Genomic DNA, 15,472 nt, shown 5'->3' with positions numbered 1-15,472 from the left:
TTCTGTAAGTTTTTCTTTGCATTTCTGATAATGTTTTATACATGCATTTATACATGCATTCTATTTTATTCATTTTATAAACATTCATGATCATTATTTTTTGTTAGGAAATGTACCTTGTTTTCTACTCTCTTGGTCCAATTTGTTTCCTTGCCTTTATTTCTACTCTGACAGTAATATTGCCATCCCTGCTTTCCTTTTACTCTACAAAGTGAATTCTACAGTGCCTTGAACATAATTGATGCTCAAATATTTGGAGGATGAATGAATGAATATATGCATTTTTATGCCTATTTATAAGAATGTGAAAAGTAGAGGGTGAATGCAGAAACTACATAAGCAATTTTCTATGGAAGAGCCAGCTGTTTCCACATATATAGAATAAATGGGGTCTTTTTCCTATCCTCTAAAGCCTCACTTTTTCATATAACTAATTCTACTTACTTCTGGGTTGAAGAAGCTGTGAATATCTGTATACCCACCCAGACATGTTCAGTAGCCACCATGATGTGAAAGAAATAGAGGGACAATAATGTTTAATTATAACTCTTTTTCTCAACACTTAAAATGTCACTGTTCCCTGTCAATGTTTTATCTACTTGGCATTTTTGCTTCTTCACTGTTTTTTAAAAGTAATTCATCTCACAAATAAAAATGCGTATTATTTATAACACTGAAGATGGCATATGAGTTTTGTAACTGCAAGATTTTGTTTTCATCTTTATAAGACTTATACATATGCATAAATGCATAATATCTATACTTACAAATGTTGTAAGTGTATGAGATTTATTCTGTTCAAAAGGAAACAGGAGAAAGAGTTTAATATTCCAAAGTTTATTTTTTTTTTCTTGTGGAAGTATTTCATTTTCAGAAATACATTGGGACAAAACTCTGCTAAAATGTTATTGTAGGAGAAATTGTAAGAATGAATCAAGAACACAAATATGAGCTATTCACAGACAGAATATAAAAGTGATTGCCCTCCAGCATTAAAAGAAAGTATAAAGATGGTTTGAAGATTCATTGAACGTATCTACACAGGCACAGTGCATGATGAATTTGAAATAATAGACAGTGGAGGCCAAGTCGTTTCCACTCATAGAATGAATGATACGGAGTATCTCTGTAGGTATGATATTCAGAAATAAGCTAATTGGAGAGACTACAAAATATATTCTGAAAGATAAACAAGTTTCTATTTTTAGTTAGGCCAAATGACCACTTTATTTATTTTTTTAAGGCGTATTTATTCTTTTTTTTTTTTTTTTTGGTAATCTCTACACCCAATTGAGGCTTGAACTTAAAACCTTGAGTCTCATGTTCTTCTGACTAAACTACCCAAGCACCCCTACATTACCATTTAAAATGAGGGTTTTCTTCAAAGAATATTTTAATTGTTGGATTTAACAGATATTTATTGTATTAAGCCTTTATGCTGGGGATAAAGTAGTGAACAAAACAAAACCATTATGCTTATCAAGCAAACTCTTGGCTTATTCCATTTAATAATATACCTCTCCATTTCTTAAAGCATAGTGAGACTCTGCTTTAGGTTTAATCTTTAAATCATTAAGGAAGGTTAAGGAAACAAAGTAAGAGAAGTAATATTAATTGGCCAAATACTTTACAGGACTTTATATATATGTTTTTTATACCTTATTACAAATTAAGGAGTTTCCACGCTTATAGGATGTGGGCCCCTTTTATGTTTAAGGAGAATAATGTTTAAAGAATGAAAAGTCATTCGTTCAGTGTGTTCAGAAGTTTTTATAGAGCCTTTGTATTGTACTGGACAGAGTTCCAAGCACTGGAGATTCGGGCCACACAGCTAATAAGCATGAAGACCAGGATTCAAATTCTTGTGTTCCTCTTAAAACTTGTGCTTTACTCAGGATGCCTTCTAGAACCCTTGTTGAATGAATTGTCTCCGTAATTAGCTATTTCGTATATGTAGACAGAGGTACCAGAGAGTTGAGAGGACAGGTGCAGTGTCCACACTTAGAGTAAGTTACCCAAACCTCTTTTTAAAAATTCTGGTTGACCATATCATACCATGTAGAACTGTCTTTTCAGAATTCTACATTCGTGTTTTATATGTGGCTTTCTCCAAATGTCTTTATGTTGACAGGCATATTTGGAATCCTTGCATTTTATGTAAAATTATTTTCTGGGTAACATCTTTTATTCTTGGCCACTCTTGTCTTACAAAATAATCTGATGATAAATTCTTCTCAGAATTATAGAGCTATAACTTTCCTCCAATAGGATTTGAGATGCAGTTTTCTTCCTTTTTTTTTTTTTTAGGGCTGATTTATTTTTTTATTATTTTTTTTTTATTTTTTATAAACATATATTTTTATCCCCAGGGGTACAGGTCTGTGAATCACCAGGTTTACACACTTCACAGCACTCACCAAAGCACACACCCTCCCCAGTGTCCATAATCCGAACCCCTTCTCCCAACCCCCCTCCCCCCAGCAACCCTCAGTTTGTTTTGTGAGATTAAGAGTCACTTATGGTTTGTCTCCCTCCCAATTCCATCTTGTTTCATTGATTCTTCTTCTACCCACTTAAGCCCCCATGCTGCATCACCACTTCCTCATATCAGGGAGATCATATGATAATTGTCTTTCTCTGCTTGACTTATTTCGCTAAGCATGATATGCTCTAGTTCCATCCATGTTGTCGCAAATGGCAAGATTTCATTTCTTTTGATGGCTGCATAGTATTCCATTGGTTTTCTTCCTTTTTTAAAATATATATTTTGTAATATGGTTTTATTCTTGGTGTACCTATTTTACCTATGAGTATTCCAGGGACTTGCAAATCTATATAATTTTAACCTAAGAACTTTTTCTCAGGCTCTTTACCTGAGCTTCTCACTCTCTATGGTCATACCTAACACACCTTGATAATCTCACAGACATGTGAAATTAAACCCAGTAAGTGTAGTAATCCATCATCTTTTACCCCAAATCTCCTTCTCTTCTGCTGCCTATGTTGAGAATAACAACAATCATCTCAAGTTAACATCATGCCCAAGTCAGACATTAAGTACTAACCACTGTTTCTTTTTTTTCACACACCCAGTTAGTGATAGTCTCATTTATTCTACTTCCTTTAGACTTCTTGGATCCCTCCACTATTCTCTTCCTTCTCTTTGCTACTGTCTTACTGAATTACCATTTCTATGTAGCTGTACTTTTCCCACTGGCACTTAGCCTCCTCCTTGATGAATCTTAGTCCTGAGTCCCAGGATGATTGTGGTCTTGTGTCCACTGAATAGGATTCTAATTAATACTCATTGTGATTGATGTTATACTGGTTTTGCATGTTTCAGATCCACTCCTAGGCCAGAAGTTCTTTGAGGATAGGTGGATGTCATAGCTTTGCCATCATTGCATAGTGCCTACTATGTAGGAGATACAATAATAGTTGGGAGATGTAAAAGAATGAATGAAGAGTCTATCTTGAAACTTTCTGGAAGGACCTTGATAAAAATAAATAAAACTGGAAAAAAAAAAAAGTAAATACCTGGTCATTCAGATTATAGTTTCTCCATACCTGGAAAATCTGTTGTTGCCATTTAATTCAGACCACGTTGAAGTTTTGCTTACTGTTGGCTGCAAGTGGGTTTTACAAATAAATATTCACAAAAAATAAGGCTAGAGAGAAGGAAAAGGAAAATATTGAGTTGGCTTATTTTTCAGTTCTCTTCTTATCCACAGTAAAGACTACAGCTCCAAAAAGTTAACTTAATAGGTTTATTGAAATTGGTAATAGCTAAAACTTAATGTAACACTATTTTGTGGCAGACACTGTTTCTAAGCGTGTTGTATATATAAAATTTTTATGCTCACAAATAAGACTGGTAATTATTTATCATTTATTATTATTACTACTTCCAGTTTACAATGAGTAAACTGAGCCATAGAGGGCCTAGTGTTTTTTTCTAAAGTCAAACAGCTGAGACAGAATGGATTCAAACTTAATCCTGTTTCATTATTCAAAAAAAAATCTATTGATTTTATCCTGTGTTCTATTTTCTTGGCACTGGAGATGCAATGATGAACAAGACAAAGTCTCTGCTCTATATGACTTACATTTTATATATGGGGGGGTAGAGAATGTCAGATAATAATATGTTCTATGATGAATGATAAACAATGTAAGGGGAAAGGGAGTACCTGGATTGTGGGAGAGTGGTGTTTACCATCATACAGAGAGTAATCAAAGAAGGTCTGTCTTATAGGGTAACATTTAAGCAGAGACATGAAGGAAACCATGAGACACGAAGCCAACTAGTTACATTGACATCTTGGCGAAAATAGTCCAGGGACATGGAGTGACAAGTGCAGCCTCCCTTAGATAGGAGCATAATCTGAATACTTAAAGAAAAATAAAGAGGCCAGCATGGCTAGAGCTGGTGAGTAAGAGAAAGAAGAGTGGTAGGAAGTAAAGCCAGAGAGACAGATATAGAGAAAGAGCCATATCCTATCAGAATTTCTAGACAATTGAAGCACTTTGGTTTTTATCCCTTAAAATGAAAGCTGTTGTAGGCATTTGAGAAGACCGGTCTTGAAAGATGATCTCACTTTTGTGTTGACATAATCACCTCAGCTGCTGTGTTGAGAGTAGACAATAGGGGCAAGAGAAAAAGCAGAAAGACGATTTAGGAGGCTATTACAATTATCCACATTGGAAATGATGGTGGCTTCAGACCTACTGGTAGTAGTCGAAGTAGTGGTAGATGGTCATTCAGGAGGTTTGAGCTATGGATACATTTTCAAGGTAGGAACAGTAGAATTTGCTGCAGGATTATGCCTTCATCATTATATTATACTGTATTTGGTGAATACTTTGTGATTGTCTATATACAGAGCAAGCACAAAAGGCTGCAGTTTGACCAGTTATGTCAATTATCTTGTGAGAAATAAAGATGAATTATAGCATCATCTCTTCAAGAGTGAGCATAGTTGCAAAGACTGGTGTGAGGTTCTAGAATGGTGTAAGTCTACCAAACCTGTATGCAAGAATGAAAGAAAGGATCTGAAGAGAGCAGCAAACACATCGTCAACTGGTATATCCTGAAATACTTAAAAAAATGGAAAAGAAAAAGCCAGTGTTAGTAATTTTAGTGATCATAATTGTTCAGTTTGCTCCCATAATATTATAAAACATTAAAAGTCTTAACAGCATTACTCATGACAATATTTTTTTTGACTTATAAATTGAGTTTCACATTGTCTTTTTCTTGGGTTGAATGTGAAGAAGTTTTCTGTCTTAAAAACATCAGAAACGTTGCATTGTAGACTAGCTGAAGAACCTCTAGAAAGTTTCATTTATGTGAACATAAACTGTAATGTTTTACAGTGCTTGGACTGCGATGAAGTTTAAGTTACCACAGTTAAGTAGAGAAACCTGGGTAAGCGATTAATAGTTTAGTACCTCATTTCCTGTGGGAATGTGGCTTCCATTTGAAGAGGAGAATATTATAGTCTTATTTAGTATAAAATTCATATATTGTGGAAGAGTGTGTTAGAAGTCCCAGTTGGGTTTTACCTGAATTTATTATCTTACAAAGTCAAATACAGATGCATCTTTCATAAAAGGAATAAGCTTATTCTAAAGAGTAATATCTGAGAGTCTTCGATCAACTTATTACATTTTCATGACCATTTCAGACGATGAACAGTAGATATAGAGTAACCAGAAGAATACAAATGAACTGAGAAAGTTACTGAGGAACAGCAACAGAATTCAAAGCTCAAAGCTGTTAACAAACAAATTTTTGCCCAACTGGGTTACAAAAGGAATAATTATTCTAAGATACATTAAAGCTGTTTGCCCTTAAACAGGCCATTAAAAAATTCTGCTTTGGGCCATTTTTTTTTATGTTCAGTGACCTAACATTTTAAAATAGATTTGGTTTCTGAGGTTTAAAAAAAAAAAATTCTAAGAGAATTCCTCATAATATCATTTTCCTTCTAAAATATTTCCTTGACTGGGAATGAAGGATAAAGCCAGAGCATAACAGGAACTGGAGAAAGATGTGTGAGTCTCAGAGGTACCTGTTAACTTCTTAATTTAGCCCTTATTTAGAGAGTCCATGATGAACGGCTCTTGTGTTACATGATTGCTCAATGATGAAACAGGTTTCCAACAGGAGAAGGGAAGTAAATGTGTGTGTGTTGAGAAAGGAGGATAAATAGGGAAGAAATGGACAGGGTCATTAGGACCGGAGATGTGAAAACAGCTGGTAACTTGACATGGAGAAAAAGGGCAAAGCTTAAAATACAGAATTGTACATTGATGGGGTTAATGATGGGTTTTCCTAATACGAATCGAGTTAACAAATTCTAAATTATTATTTATAAGAAGTCTGAAATAATACATTCTGGAAAGATTTATATCTATAATGGGTTACCAAAAAAGCCTCAGATTTCCCCAACACGAAGACATGAATGCTTGTCTTCTTACAATGTGATTTGGCAGCTTCTCCCTTAAAAATTCTTTCTCTACTTTCTTGAATCAGGGAAGGAATTATAAATTAATTTGACCGACAGAATGTGGCAGAAGTAGTCTTAGCTCAGAAATTAGTGAAGTACACCAGTTGAAGAATATAAACAAGTTCCAAAAGAATTTGACTGCATTCTTGAGTGATAGATCCTAGTAAGTTATTAGAGGTAAATTACTTTTGAAGCCAACATCATGAAATTATCTAAGAAGTTGTAATCACATAAAGTATCCTTTGACGACTCTATTAAAAACAAAATCCTGTGCTGAACAGACCCCTTCATTGACCTGATTTTTCTGAGTGTTTTATTATATTTTAGCATATTGAAACAAATATTTGCTTTATTTTTAATAGCTGAAGAACAAAAATCCCTATGAACAGCTAAGGATTTTACACTTTCCAGTTTTCAAACTCTTAAATACCAAAAGAATCCTTCAGATTTTAGTTTTCTTCTTGCTAATTTAAAATGAGGTCATACATCCTTTAAAGAAAGAACCAGATTCATACTGGTGAATATCTTAGTGGTTAGAGCTGCACAGGTAAGTTTGTGTAATGGCGTTTTAAAAGACATTCCCAGGCAATTAGCTGAACACATGAAGAAAGAAATTAAAGAGTGGGTGGAAAAAGAGCTGCCTATTTTTGACAATAAAACAATAGGAGATGGTTTTCAGTTTGGTACAAGAAACAAGCGGGTGAATGTCTGTGTAAGATTACTGTCTCTCTCTCTCTCTCCTTCTTTTTAAATAGTAAGAGATGGTACAAAATCTGTGCGAATCTGTTCGAGAGCAGTGAAGTTTCCTTTTGTTTGATCTGCAATTGTTGTTGTATGCCATTAGGTAAATTTTGATGCACTTTCAATAAAAAGAACTATTAATGAATTAATGTTTATAAGTCTCTTTGAGCGCATCAGATGAAAGGTGTTATATAAGTGTAAAGTAGTAGTATTGTGGTGGTTTCCATGGCAACAGTAACTTCCCCACCTGACAGGAACTCACAAAGTAAGGTGGGTGAGCTAAAGTTGCTATGATAACTTTTTGCACTTTCTAATTTAAAGCACTTCAAGCTGGTACTTTAATATTGCATACGTATTTTATTTTCATTAACATGAATTATATTTTTTTCATGCAGCCTTTTCTAAACTGTTGTTACGGGCGCACTTCATAGTATTCTCATTATCAAGGGAAAAGACGGTTTTTTTGTTTTTTGGTTTTTTTTTGAAAGATTTTATTTATCTATTTGACAGACAGAGACCACAAGTAGACAGAGAGGCAGGCAGAGAGAGAGAAGAAGGGAAGCAGGCTCCCCTCTGAGCAGAGAGCCAGACTCTGGCCTCGATCCCGCTTCAACCCACTGAGCCACCCAGCGCCCCAAGACAGTTCTTCTTTAAACTGCCTGGATCTGATGCCTTTAGGTTGGATGGGGGTCTGTAGCGGTGAGATGGGAGGTGAAAGAATTCAGAACCAAGGCAGAACAAAAGAGGTAGAAGTTTATTGAACACACTGCAAGGGGGCAGCAGGCACCACAGTAAAGGACAGACTGTCTGCCAGGAGGCAGTCGTGAGTGCCTCCAGTTACAGGGTAGAGGGAGGAGTGTGGAATATACAGAATTTTACCTTTTTGGGGGCCATTTTAGGAACCGTGCCTCATGGTGCGCAGCCAGTTTTTTAGTGAGGGCCTAAGGCTACTTAGAGGCGGGTCATCTAATGAACCTGCCAGTTTGCATTCAGCTCACTAGGCACTGTGGGCCCTTTGCCTTGCTCCTGTTTCTCTTGCTCAAGCCCGGTGCCTAAAAGCAGCCTCTACTCTCTGGATCTTACTACTTTCAAAATATCATTCCTCTTCCTTATTCCTCTGTTCTTGGAATCAGGAAGTTCTTGGGTTCAATCTCATCTCAGCTACAGTGTGATCTAAAGCAAGTGATTTGTCTCTTCTTACTCTGTTTTGTCATCTGTAAAATGGGAATGTAATAAAAAGTATCTCAAAAGATGGTTGTGAGGACTGAATGCAATCATGTATGTGAGGTGTTTAGTGCATTGTTGGGTACATAATAAATAACACAGTAAGAACTAAGTACTCTGTTGTGTTATCTTCTACCCTTATAATAAATGTACATGGGGTCTCTTTATCCGTTAGAATTTACTGTTATTATGGAAATACTCCGTATTTACAGTGTACCCTGCGGTAGCCACTTGAGCACTCGAAATCTGGCTGACACCATTAAATTGTAATGGGTGGGAAAGTTTGCCTAGTGTGTATGGAGGTCTCAATTATTGGATTCCCAGGAAAAGATTTAAATGAGAATCTACATGCAAATAAAGGTAGCCACACGGAAAGTAGCAGGCACAAAGCAGTTTATTGAAGTGAAAAGTAAGCTCTCCAGGTGGGAGAGCCGGCTGTTCCAGGATGTGGAACTGACCTTTGTGTTGTTTGGATTGGATATTGTTTGGTCTTTGCAGGCTGGAAGGAGTTGTATACAGTGGTCTCTACGGCTGCTTCCATTCATCTGGGCAACTCCTCCCATGGAAAGTTTTTGACCCTACAAGGTTTGTACTGAATCCTCCTGGCTGCCTTTCTCCATGGGGGCGGGGTATGGCGGGAGTGGAGGGGGAGAAGGGGGAGGACCGCTGAAACCACGGCGCAAATACATTATAATGAGCCTAAGGGTCACCTTGGGGCAGAGGTGGAAGAGGCAGGTGAACCTATGCTTTGCACCTGTGGCTCTTAATCTGTCCGTCTCAAGGTCTTGGAAACTTCAAGGTCAGGATCTTGTGCCCCTGAGGTTCTAATGTGTAAGCTATTTATCACAGCCTTGCCTCCAGCTCTTATCTCTATGGTTGCCCTTAAAGGACTTGGGATTCTGCCTCAGGGAGTTCTTCCTGCTGCTCACGTCTAGCTTCCAGCTAAAAAAATGACTGAATTTTAAATTTTATTTAATTTTAATAGCTTGAAATAGTCACATGTGGGTAGAGACTACCAATATTGAACAATGCCAATCTAGTGTAAACCTTTATTCCGCCCCCCCCCACCCCGCCCTGAGAAATGATCTTAATAGCTTGGCAGTTGGAATCCTAGGGTTTCAATCTCTGGCATTTCCCCCTTGTTGACCATGCATACTAATAGCAACTAAAATTTTTACCTTTTTTTCTCCTTTAATTCTCATTTCTTTCTACCTTAGTTCTGTTTCTACTCAAGGACTTCTTGTCAGCTTCCAAAATACCTCCTTTCTAATGTAGTCCTCTGCTCATTTTTCTATTACCAGCTAATTCCCCATACCCTTAGCCAGCCTTTCTCCTTTTAGCTCAGTCTCCCAGGGGAGGAGGGTTTTTTTTCTTTTGATAAACAAAACTTTCTATTTATTCTTTTGACCTCATTTCCTCCTAGCTCCTTTGAAACCTAGCTCCACTGTCATTCCTCCTTCCCTCAGTCTTTTCCTCAACACCAAACTCTCATTCAGTTGCAAATAAAAGCTATTGCTCACTCTCCTTTCTTTCATTATCAAAGATCCAAGTGAGTCATCTATGCTTATTCCAAACTTCCTCATCTAACATTTTTCTCCAAGTGTCTTGTTATCTAGTCAATCATATACACTCCCTTTTTGTAGCTGATCAAAGACGTTCTGACTTCACTTTCTTAATCATTATTTTCCTTGATTTGAAAATACCTGGCACAGTTACTCGGTCTAATCTTGAAACTTAACTTCCTTTGGTGGCCTAATACTGTACTGTCATTTTTTTTTTTTAAGATTTATTATTTATTAGAGAGAGGGAGCACATGCAAGTGGGGAGAGGGGCAGAGGGGCAGAGAAAGAGGAAGAAAGGAGAGAAGCAGAATCCTTGCTGAGTGGGGAGCCCTATGTGGGGTTCAGTCTCCAAAGCCTGAGATCATGACCTGAGTGGAAATCAAGAGTTGGATGCATAATTGACTGAGCCACCCAGGCGCACATATATATATACACAATTTTTTTTTTTTAAAGATTTACTTACTTATTTTAGGAGGGAGGGGCAGAGGGGGAGAGAGAGAGAGAAAGACTCTCAAGCATGCTCCCTTCTGAATGCAGAGTCCAACACAGGGCTCTATCCCAAGACCCTGAGATCATGACCTGAACTGAAATCGAGTCTGATGCTTAACTGACTGGGCCACCCAGATGCCCCCTATGTTATCTCCTGATTCTTTTGTAACTTTAGTGGTTCCTTTAAGACACAAGCTTCTGGGACGCCTGGGTGGCTCAGTTGGTTAAGCAGCTGCCTTCGGCTCAAGTCCTGATCCCAGCGTCCTGGGATCGAGTCCCACATCGGGCTCCTTGCTCCGCAGGCCCTTCTCCCTCTGCCTCTGCCTTCCACTCTATCTGCCTGTGCTCGCTCTCACTCTCTCTCTCTGACAAATAAGTAAATAAAATCCTTAAAAAAAAAAAAAAAAGACATAAGCTTCTGTTTTCTTCTTTTAGCACTGTCCCCTGTACTTATTGCTGGCCCCTAGTAAACTCTCTGATAGGCTTCTACCTGCACTAGAGTCTGCATTCCCACACCTCCACACCCATTTCTGTCATTTTTAAAGGTGTCCTTCCAAGGTCAGCTCACCATCATATGACTGTTTTGTACAAAAATCTTTTATATTTACCTATTTAAAATCTATAGGTTGAACATTCCTATGACCCTCCAAGATGGCTGTGAGGTCAAAATTATTTTCATACTAATATTAAGATCTTATTTGTCTTTTTCACTCTTCACTCTTACTCTCTCATGAATATACAATAGAGTTGTCCAGAGGCCAAGTGACATTTGATGATGTCATTGCTCTGACAACTGATGGAATATCTACTTGTCTATTCTTGTGATTTAAAATATTCTGTTTAATAGCTAACAAAGTTAGTATAGAAAGATCATCCCCTCAAACAAAAGTGGGGTTTGTTTGGGTTTTTTTGGTCTTGTTTTACGGGGAAAGTTTCGTAATATTTTTTAAAAGGGTAAAGGCGACCTGGGAATAAAAACATTTGAGAACTTCTGTTGTAACCTCATGTGACTTTCCCATTGTTTTTTCACAAAGTCATGACCATATTTTCTTTCCTGCCCCTATTTTAAGTATCATCCACATTTGAATGTTTGGATAAGGTGCTAAGTCCTTCATCAAGCCTTTCCTCATCTCTGCTTGCATCCAAACCAATATATAATCTCTCTTGTATGTGAACACCACCTGTGGTACTTTATTTGTATCTTTTTTTTTAATGATGTTTATAGTGTTAATATATTTAGAGGATTACTATGCTTGCTTAATTTCTTGACATAGGGAGCATATAGTTTTTAAACTTTGTATTTCTACTGAGCTTTACATATTTTAGGCACTCAGTAATTATTTAATGAGTAAAATTTTCAATAATTCAGCTCCCAGTCTACTCAACAAGAATTTATTTAGGGCCATCTCAGGGCTAGATGTTTGAAAAATGCTAAAGGAGCTTAATATCTCATAGTAGATGATAAAATGTAAACAGATTAGTATCTTAATCATATTATAACATGCTATAAAATGATTGAGTAGGGTTCATCAGAAGAAAAAAATGAGCAAGTAGGCAAATCTTTCTGTGGAAATGGGGTGTCAGAAAATGCTTTAGAGGAGAAGTTATACTTAAATGAAAATTTTGCTTGACCCAAATCATATAAGCCAGCAAACTTCCTAGAGCACATACCTGGTATACTTGTCTAAGACTGGAAAAATTATCTTTCAACACTTAAAAATACCAGCTTCCTGCATCCTAAGGAGAGCAGCCTTTACTCTCTTCTTGATAATCTTTCCTACAAAAAGCTTATGAAGAAATTTTTGGAAATCTTACCAGGTTTCCAAGAACATCTTCAATCATTTTGTTACTGTTCTGCATTAAGTTATAAGTATCACTCCTGTAAGAATTTTAGAGATTTACTCCTACATGAGCATGTTAATTATTTAATAAGTTAAAATTATAGGGGTGCCTGGGTGACTCAGTCAATTAAGCCTCTGCCTTTGGCTCAGGGCAAGCCTGGTGTCAGGCTGGGCTCCCTGCTCATTGGGAAACTTCTCCCTCTCCATCTGCCTCTTCCCTCTGCTCATGCTCTCTTTCTCTCAAATAAATAAAACAAAAATCATTTTAAAAAAGGACAATGCTTCAAAAATATAAAATAATAAAAATGATAAAAAATAAAATAAAATTGTAAAATATACGTAGCATAAAATTTACCATTTTTACCATTTTTAAGTATATAGTTTCTTGGCAGTAAGTGCACTTGCATTTTTTTGCAACCTTTACTAAAACTTCTGTCAACTTATAAAATTGAAACTATGTAACCATTAAACAGTACTTCCTAAATACCCCTGTCCTAGCCTTGGTGACCACCATTCCACTTTCTGTCTCTATGAATTTGACCACTCTAGTTATCTCAGATAGGTAGAATCATACAATATTTGTCCTTTTGTGGCTGGCTTATTTTACTTGGCATTAATGTCTTCAGGGTTGATCTATTTTTATAGCATGTGTCAGAATTCCTTTCCTTTTTAAGTCTAAATAATACTCGGTTGTATGCCTGTACCATATTTTGTTTATCCATTCATGTTTTGATGGGCATGAACATGTAAATTGAAATTGTACTTTTCATGTATGGAACTTACTATAATCAGATCAGCAAAACACTATACTTAAGAAGGACATGAAAGTAAAGTTGTTCTGTGGTTATTTGTATTTGTTCAGGAGGGAATCTACAAATATGTAGCTTAATATTAGAATACATTTATTTAGCCAGAATCTTAGCAAATTAAAATTCAGATTAAAAGTTCAGATTGGGTGCAAAAATGCTCACATTTTGAAAACTATTACTCCAGTTTGTATGCAAACTACATGTTAAGACTTTTTTTCATCATCACAAACACAATGTCTGCCAGAATATAGTGTTTTAAGAAAGAGAATAACAGGTGAGAAGAGCCAGAACCTTTTTACGAGGGCTGTGATGCTAGAGCTGTTGCTTCTGAGGTTCTTAAAGCTGTTGTTTCTTTATTGTGTACTGTTAGTGCCGTTACTCATTCTGGTGATTGGTGAAGTCTACACACCTCACAGGCTAAAATGAAAAAAATCAATTTCAGACTCCTGAAGTATCCACAGAGGACACACATCTTCTATGTCAGGAGGTCACTCATTTTTGGTACTGTGACTCTGAAATACTATTATTGCTTTTAAAGAAAAAATTGGAAAAATCATAAACAGGACTAGTCAGGGACTATGTGCATGTGTACATGTGTACCTGTGTGTGTGTGTACATGAGCAAGCACATTCATGCATGTGTGACTATTTTCTAGTATATATTTCTGGATTTCCACTGCTATAGATTAGTAGCCCTAAGTTATAGGAGACATGAAAAAGGCGAGGAAATAAAATTTTGCTTTTGTTGACTGTCTTTTAAAGGAGTATGATCAACAATTGAAAAGAAAATAATTCTCCCTTTGTTTTGGACAGCTCAGACCAATAATCAATTAAACATTTTATTAAGAGAACATTAACTCAATGTGTTTATGGTATTTATTGTTGTCCTTGAAATATAATTGATATGTAACTCTATCTGTATGTTAAACACTGGTCATAGAAGTTTGATTTCTTTGGGCTAGCTGAATGTTCCATAAAGATGTTTTCTTTGTTTCATCTTGTGAAGTTATGTCATTTGCAACTAGATCTTCTAAGCAAATAAATAATGTACATACTTTGTGTACAAGTTTCTGACAAAAAGTTCTGTATAATTTAGATCTTAGAGTATACCTAGGGATATAGCAGGAGAACAATTGCAATTAAATGTACATTTTTTTAGAGGTTAGTCATGTTGTTGATATTTTGAATAGGGATAAAAAGATAGAAAAATAATTATTTGGATGAAAGTAACTTTAAAAAAGAAAGCATTTTACATTTGCAATGGAAATTAAAGATGCTGAGTGAGAAAATAAAAGTGATAAGGATCTCCTTTGCCTTACTGATTGGTACACACTATTCTTGAACTAAATAGTTTGTATTTGACACACAAATTACATGTCCTATCGTGCTTCTTTCAAAGTTTACTTTAATAACATTAAATTGTGATGCTACTAATATGAATCTTTTAAATGAGCTAATGCAATTCTCTTTAATGTATTTTTTTAGAGCTCTTGGTCCTTCTCTTGTCTGTCACTATCCGTGAAATATGCACTTTAGAATTAATGTTCCCCCACGCTGGTGTTAGAGGTACATTTAAGGGTATCCATCAGAGATCACTTCATTTTATATCTACAGTCTTATGTTTTACATTAATGGTCTTTTATCCATCCATTTTAAGATAGATATTTAGAGAACTTACTCTCTGGCAGGCAGTTTTCTTTTTCTTTCTTTCTTTTTTTTTTTTTTTAAGATTTTATTTATTTATTTGACAGAAATCACAAGTAGGCAGAGAGGCAGGCAGAGGGAGGGGGAAGCAGGCAGAGAGCAGAGAGCCCAGTGAGGCTCAATCCCAGGACCCTGAGATCATGATGTGAGCCAAAGGCAGGGGCTTTAACCCACTGAGCCATCCCACACCCTGGCAGGCAGTTTTCTTGACTTTCTTGTGTCTTTGTGAAAATGGCTTACTCACTTTCTCCCAGTAGTTCATAGAGAATAATGACTGCTCTGTGTTCGTGCTTTAGAAAAGATAAAGACAGATGCAGGAAAACTCCCCAAAAAGGCAAAAAGAAAAAAAATTTTGATCAGTCTGTATACAAGGAAAGATTGAGTAACATTTCAAATTGCTATTTCTTTCTTTAGAAAGTAGACTAAATTTAATTGTATCTTTCTAAGTTTTCTTTATATAATACAGAAATTCCTAACTTACCTAGAATGCTTCATATTTCTATAATTTACTCAATGATAAATTAATTTTCTCATTCTATGATGTTACATGGACCCAAACAGATAATAATTGTAACAGTTCTCTAACAATGT

The 15,472-nt window shown here is 36.1% G+C and overlaps 1 protein-coding gene across 12 annotated transcripts in view; it reads left to right on the top strand.

The window, feature by feature from the left end:
- Positions 1-15,472, top strand: part of FOXP2 (forkhead box P2) — a 544,701-nt gene that overhangs the window by 135,084 nt on the left and 394,145 nt on the right. Inside the window, exon 1 of one of the 12 annotated variants that reach the window (XM_032305208.1) lies at positions 8,557-9,062. The exons of the other annotated variants lie outside the window; for them this stretch is intronic. The gene's annotated coding sequence lies outside the window, so the exon portion shown is untranslated. Of the gene's footprint in view, positions 1-8,556; positions 9,063-15,472 lie in introns of those variants that run through there. 12 annotated transcript variants of the gene reach the window in all.

The sequence above is a fragment of the Mustela erminea genome, chromosome 11 (assembly GCF_009829155.1).
Source record: "Mustela erminea isolate mMusErm1 chromosome 11, mMusErm1.Pri, whole genome shotgun sequence".
NCBI classification, from domain to species: Eukaryota; Metazoa; Chordata; class Mammalia; order Carnivora; family Mustelidae; genus Mustela; species Mustela erminea.
Note: the sequence above shows the minus strand (reverse complement) of the source record. Positions and strands in the feature narration are given on the sequence as shown.